The sequence below is a fragment of the Leopardus geoffroyi genome, chromosome A1 (assembly GCF_018350155.1).
Source record: "Leopardus geoffroyi isolate Oge1 chromosome A1, O.geoffroyi_Oge1_pat1.0, whole genome shotgun sequence".
Classification (NCBI taxonomy): Eukaryota; Metazoa; Chordata; class Mammalia; order Carnivora; family Felidae; genus Leopardus; species Leopardus geoffroyi.
Genome location: NC_059326.1, coordinates 198,311,627 through 198,318,588, shown reverse-complemented (window position 1 = coordinate 198,318,588; position 6,962 = coordinate 198,311,627).

Here is a 6,962-nt window from a genome sequence, read left to right as displayed (position 1 = left end):
GGATTTATCGCTCACCCACAGCACCCAGTGCTCATCCCAGCAAGTGTCCTCCTCAATGCTCATCAACCATTTTTACACTGTTCTTGATCAAACTCCTACCAATCTCAGTTTACCTTTTCTGAGATGTTTCTCTGAGGCCCCCGTTGACCCGGACACACCTTACTTCATAGCTTAGCCCAATGTGTTATCCTCTCTGGAAAATAGTCTGTCCTTCTCTTGAACTGTGCGCTCCCTTTGTAGATCCAGCATCTGGTTTATAGAAAGCAGTTAACAAATTTGTTGAATGAATAAATCAGTGAAAACATATGTTGTGAAAGACCAAGGTTGATCAGTAGGAGCTGGATTCATTCATTCATTCATTCATTCATTCATAACTAAGCATTTACTGCTCTTTTAACCTATGTGAAATGTTGGACCAGCCTTATCAAGGATACAAATGACCTCCCTGTCTTTAAGGAGCTTACATTCTGTTCAGGGTAATAATACATACAAATAACAATTCAAAGCAAATCTTCCAACCTATCTCATTGTCCCAAGTCCTATTCACAAAGGAATTTTTCTATTTTTACTGTGTGGTCACTTTGGACATTCCATCTAGAGTTTCTTTTACTTGGCCTAAAATTAAATTTAAGTAGTCCTGATGGAATTGTGCCTTTTCTCTGGTTCCTGTCTATTGTTTGCCAAGTGCCCATGGGTATAGCGGGGAGCTATCACAATACCCAGGAGATGCCACGCAACACTAAAAAATATTTTTTGATTGGGCCTAAATAGCAAGCAGCAATGGATTTCTCAGCCATTTTCCTGTCATCTCAGGAGCTGCCTTTAAATCTGAAGAGTGATTTCCGTTTTACATTTTTTCTCCCTCAGGTTAATAAAATCACAAGGACCTGAGCCCTGAAGAACTACCTATGGAATTTCCTTTTGGTTTATTTTTTTCCTCAAATTCAAGACACTCTATTTCACTTCCTCCTTAATGTTTTTCCCAGAAATATTTTTATTTTTGTTTCTACTTTATCCAAACTTAAGTAATAGGCCTGCACCCTGGTGAGACAGGGCTTGGGTTGGCAAAAGACACTTTCTGGTGGCTTAACGCAAATTGCAAAAGAAATCCAGCTAGGCAGATGTATTATAAAGGTGGCTCCTCCCAGCTGGTGAGTGACACAAATGTGTTCCCTCCGGACAGAGGAGCTTCAAAAAAGGTTCCCACTGGGGCAAATGACCACAAAAGGCAGCTACACCTTGGTGACCAAACATGGGTTGCATGGAAACCCCTACTAACCCTCTAGGCTGGGTTCTTGCTCCAGGTTGAACTCCCTGGGAAGCCAACTCTGAGAAGGAGATGAGTGTGCAGGTGGTTTGTCAGAGCATCCTCTTGAAGCAACACCTGTGGAGAGGAAAAGAAGGGAAAGGAAGATAAAGGGAACAGGATTGGACAGAGGGAAAGCTAAGCTGTCATGGAGTCTCCACGGATACTTCAGGGGACCCTGCTGAAAATTTTGAAGCTGGGAATTCCATTAAGACATCCTTTCCAGCTATGGATGGCCCTCCATGCTGCCTGTCAATGCTCCCCATTTTAGCACGCTCACTGCTTCCCAGAGCCATGACTATCTCTGCAGACTTTTCAACCCCATACAATCAGACCTGATGTCTTCTTGGATCCTGAGGAGACTGGAAGGAAATGAGGCACACTCCAGTGTTACATTCCTGTTTTGCTTTTGTGTCTGTTCTTTAGATGGCGCAGCCCAGGCAATAAGGATCCGTGGAAGTACCAGTCTTTCTTGCAAAGTGGAGAGATGTGTGGAATACAAGACGGTTCTGCTCCACCTCTCTCATTGCCACTGTTAGCAACACTGAGGCTCTATCTGTGATCACTGAATACTAGTTAACAAGAAACATGCCCCGGGTATGTGAATTGAGCCTTCCCCAGAAGAGGCAAGTTGGTTTCGATATCTTGCCAAATGGAAGTTGAACATGGGGTCTCTTAAGAGAGACTTTGAGTCCTACATGATGCTAGGTGCTAAGGGTTTATATTGGGAGGGTAAATGTCAAGGAAGAAAAGCCTGATCACATCTGCTATCTCCTGACTAAATGAAAGGGTGGAAGTTCTGGGACCTTCTTTTCTCACCTTTCACTGCCTTAGCCAATCATAGACCACATTTGTAAAATGTAAGTTGAAAAGAAATGCACGAAGATAAATTTTGCTACTATATACAATTTTCCCTGATGAAGCAAACCACCTTAACACTAAACTTGGAATGAATGGTTATTGGGTCTCTATTATAAGCCAAGCACTATGTACTTCTTAGAGATAAATAGTGAATGAAAACAATTAGATGCAATTTGTATCTTCATGGAGTTTATAGTCTCGTGAAAAGACTTAGTGTGTGCCTAATTGATAGATAATTGCATCCTCCATAGATGCCTGCAGAGAAATTTGACCGGTGCCTGCAGAGCATATCAGACAGGAATTTAGCTAAGTCTAGAAATTCAGGAATGTTTCCCTAAAAAATGGATGGTTGCATAGAAAGGTGAAGAATGACTAAGAGTTAACTTAGCAAAGGATGGGAGTCAGAGGGACATTATAGGCAAGAGAACAAGATGCATTAAATCCAGTGTGATTAGTGAGAGATGGACAAGCATAGTGGCCAATAACTTGGGTCTTTGACCCCAAACCTAAAAATGTATCATTACTGGAGTTTCAGGCACTATGCTAGACTGGAGGAAGTTTGAGGGCAAGTGACAATTCTATTGCCTTCGAATTGTGTTACATGGGAAGCCAGCTCTACAGTATGCTCGTGGATCGTGAGTACATCCTTCCTGGACTTAGTCTTTTTATTCTCAATCATCTCAAGCAATGAGATGAATCACTACAGCCTAGAGGATCAAAGTCTAATTCAAGACTTTAAAGATAGAATAATGCAAAGGGATCTCAGAGGTCAGTAGACAAAGCCACTCATCTTACAGATGAGGAAACAGTGGCCCAGGGAGACTGAGTTACCTGCCGAATGTTATTCCCTTAGTTAGTTGTGCAACATGGACAAGATTCATGTCCCTGGAACCTAAGCGTTTCTTTCTCCTAAGGTCAGGTGCTGTAATATGCTTCCCAGAACTTATCTACTTGGATGTGTCAATGTCACCACATTGCTTTTCCCATGCCCTCTTACCAGAGACTTCCTCCTGGTTCCAGCCCTTCAGATCCTTGGTAGCTTGTGAACTATGCCCCATATCACCTGTAGGTGTAGCTGATTGTGACTATGGAGGATTCTTCCATAGTCACGCCCAACCATGGCCTAGTCACTCAGACTATCCCACCAAGGCACATGCTGGGACTCTTCTGCTGTAGCTAATTGAGGAACTTCTGGAGTCACTGCACTAGATGGGCACCCCCAGACTGCCTGCTCCTGAGAGACAAGGAAGGAGATAGAATCCCAATGACATAAGTGTAGACCCTGGATTAAGCCAAGCCTGAAGCTGGCAGGACCCACTTTCTGGGATTCCCAGTTAAAGAGCTGATACCTTCCCCTTTTTTTTATTTAAATGATTTTATACTGAGTTTCTGTCCTTTGCCACCAACAAATAATTTGAATTTGTAATGAAAGAGCTATGATAGATACAATTTTTTTAAAAAAGTGAGTTGGTTGGCCTGTGCCGAAGCAAATTTTTTTTCTCACAAATTTGTGCTAATGTATTCAGAGACTATCCTGTAATCAACTAGTGTGTTGGAACTCTAGAAAAAAAATTTTATGTAGGGCTGGGGAAGGAATTACTGCCGAAACATGGCAATACCTTGAGCAGGCCAAAGTAAGGGAGGAGTTAAAACAGAGCCAAATTGCCCGAATTGGAAACTCACCTCTGCCCGTACCAGCTGTGTGATCCTGGGTGAGCTACTCTACCTTGCTATGCCTCAACGTACTCAATTGGAAAAATGGGTATAAAAGTAGTACCTGCCTCATGGGGCTGTTGTGAAGACTAAACTAATTTTAATACACGTAAAGCTCTCAGAACATGGCATGCGCAGAATAAACACGCAAAAAGTGTTAGCCACTACTGGTATTACATTATGATTATTAACATTACGGTTAACCAGAAGAAGCCAACTGACAGCAAAGAGGATGGACCAGGCGCGAAGAGTCAAACAAGGTTAGGAGCAAAGTCCCAAGAGTACTGACAACAGAGGGAGAGAGAGGAGTTGTGTCTGTTCCAGATGCCTCCTTAATTCCCATAGGGCCAACCTACTTTATAAGATTTCTATATCCTCAAAATAGCGCCCCCCCCCCAATTTATAACGTGAGCCCTTTTGACTGGATTTCTGTTCCTTGTGATCAAGCAAACCTAGACAAAAAACATCACATGTGCAGAGCACAGTGCAGGCCGGACCAGATGGCACTTGCCTGTTCAACACCGTCCACTGCCCCTGGGGCATCTTATTGATGTGTATTCTCGGTTGAAATCCATCAGAATTCTTGAAATGCACCTCAGAAGCAAATGCCTCCCAGATGGCAGGCACCGACATCATCTCAGTGGTGCAGACAGCTACAGGATCTAACCAGGAAGCCCTGGTCTGATTATGTGTAGGAGTTCAAGAGGGAATCCTCTTAATTTCCACCTTTGAAGAGCAGGTAAATCATTTCCTTTGTTGAGATCAGGCATCCAGGATTGCCATGTGAATCCAGAGTGTTTCTAACATGCTCTTTGCTAAGTTCTATTCATAGAAAACCTTGGCCCGGGTCCAGGTCTGTGTCACATTGTTTGTGTGGAATGAGGATGTGCTCTGCTTTTTCAGAATAACAAGCCCATGTTTTCGAGTCATTAAAGGAAAAACTTTTCCCACAGTGTGATGAGTGGAGATCACTTCATCCCAGCCAAGGTGTGCCATTCTAAAAGTCACATCAAATCTCCCCAAAGAAGAAATCCCAAAGCCACCCACATCCCAGCCCCCTTGTCCATCAGTAAACAGGGCATCTGAGAAGAGTCCCCCCAGTGCCCTGGGACACTTTCTTCCCCAGGCGACTGGCTCCCTGTCTCTTTCCTCCTTACTTCAGAACACATAAAAAAACTCCATGAGGGCAGCATTCACTGGAAAGAAAACGCTCTGGAAAAGATGAAAACATCCCGTCCAGTTTTTCCCATCTGAAGTGTTCACCCACTGAGCAGTCAAAATTCACGTTTATCCTGAATGTCACAGTTTCAGAATTGCAGCCCTGACATGCCAGGGCAATCTCCAGCACAGCCACCAACCTATCAAGATGGAAGTGTATAAGTATACTAAAGATCTCCCCATCTATTAAAACCTTCTCATCTCTGAAAATGGAATGTTAATCTTGCTTGAATAAGAACAAGTAAACATAGTTCATTAATTCTTTTTTTTATTGAGGCATAAGTGACATATAACATTATATTAGTGTCAGGTGCACAGCTTAATGGTTTAATAATTGGCATACATTGTGAAATCATCACCAAGGTAACTCTAGTTAACATCCATCACCCTACCTAGTTCCAAAATTTTTTTCTTGGGATGAGAACTTTTAAAATCTACTTAGCAACATTCAAAAATGCAGTACAGTGTTAATAACTCTAGTCACCATGTTCTGCATTTATACCTATGACTGATTTATTTATAACTGGAAGTTTGTACCTTTTGACCACCTTCACTCATTTTGCCCATTTCTGCCACACCTCTAGCGACCACCAATCTGTTCTCCATATCTATTAACTTGTTTTTTGTTTGTTTGTTTGAGTTTTGGTTTTTAAATTCCACATATTAATGAGGTCATTTAGTATTTGTCTTTCTTTGTCTGACTTATTTCACTTAGTATAATGTCTTCAAGATCCATGCATACCATCCATGTTGTTAAAAATGGCAAGATTTTCTTTTTTTATGACTGAATAATATTCCAGTGTGTGTGTGTGTGTGTGTGTGTGTGTGTGTACCACAATTTCTTTATCTATTCAACCATCCATGAATACTTAGATTGTTTCCAGGTCTTCGCTATCATAAATGATGTTGCAGTGTATATGGCGGGGGGTGGGGGGGACATATCTTTTCAAGTTTGTGGTTTCACTCTCTTTGGATAAATGCTCAGACATGGAATTACTGAATCCATACATTCTTTATTGCCCGGAAAATAATTGCACAAATAAAAAAAGGCATGTTGACCAGATGTGGTACTTTGGAATGAGTGACAATGATCATAGGGTTAAGAGGAGATTTGCACCTGCCCTGGGGAACTCCTCCCCAGCCTCCAATGTATCATCTCACTAGGGTGTGGACACCTCCTCTAATCGCTGCCGTGCTGTGGGTGTTGGTGCCATCTTGGCTTGGCCCTTGCTGGCCTTGCTGCTCTCTGCCTACAAAAAGTAGGTGTTCTAGTCCCTCGATGCTTCTGTCTTGGCTTTTATTGTTGCTTTTGTGTGTCATGGCCCCCATGGAGACTCAGAGATGGAGAGATAGTGCTTTCCAGAGCCTCTGAAGCAAGAGGGGGGTCACCACCCTGAGCATATTTCCTAAAAGTGGCAGCTTTTCAAGGTTTGTAACAGGCGTTATGTTGATCTAATTGTTGTAAAGACAATGAGAAAAGACAGTAAAGGAAGCAGCCTGGAAATACTCATCAAACCATCAGTGATCCCCTTTTTAACATTTGCTTTGACCTAATTTCAGATTTACAGACAACTTTAAGAAGAGAAAAAATTCTCACATACCCTTCACCTAAATACCCCAAATTTAAGATTCCCTCTCTCAATTTGTGTACATATTGTACGCTTTTTTTTTTTCCTGTTGAAGCATAAGTTGCAGCCATTTAGGTAGGATGGAAGGGAAGAAGGTTTTTAAAAATAATACTTCAAGATGAAGAATATAACTGTTCTTCATAAATGTATATAAAAATATAAAATATAAAAATAGCTGTTAAATAAGTGGATTTTTCAAAAGACAATTTTGCCTTCAAGCAATTGCGAATAATAAT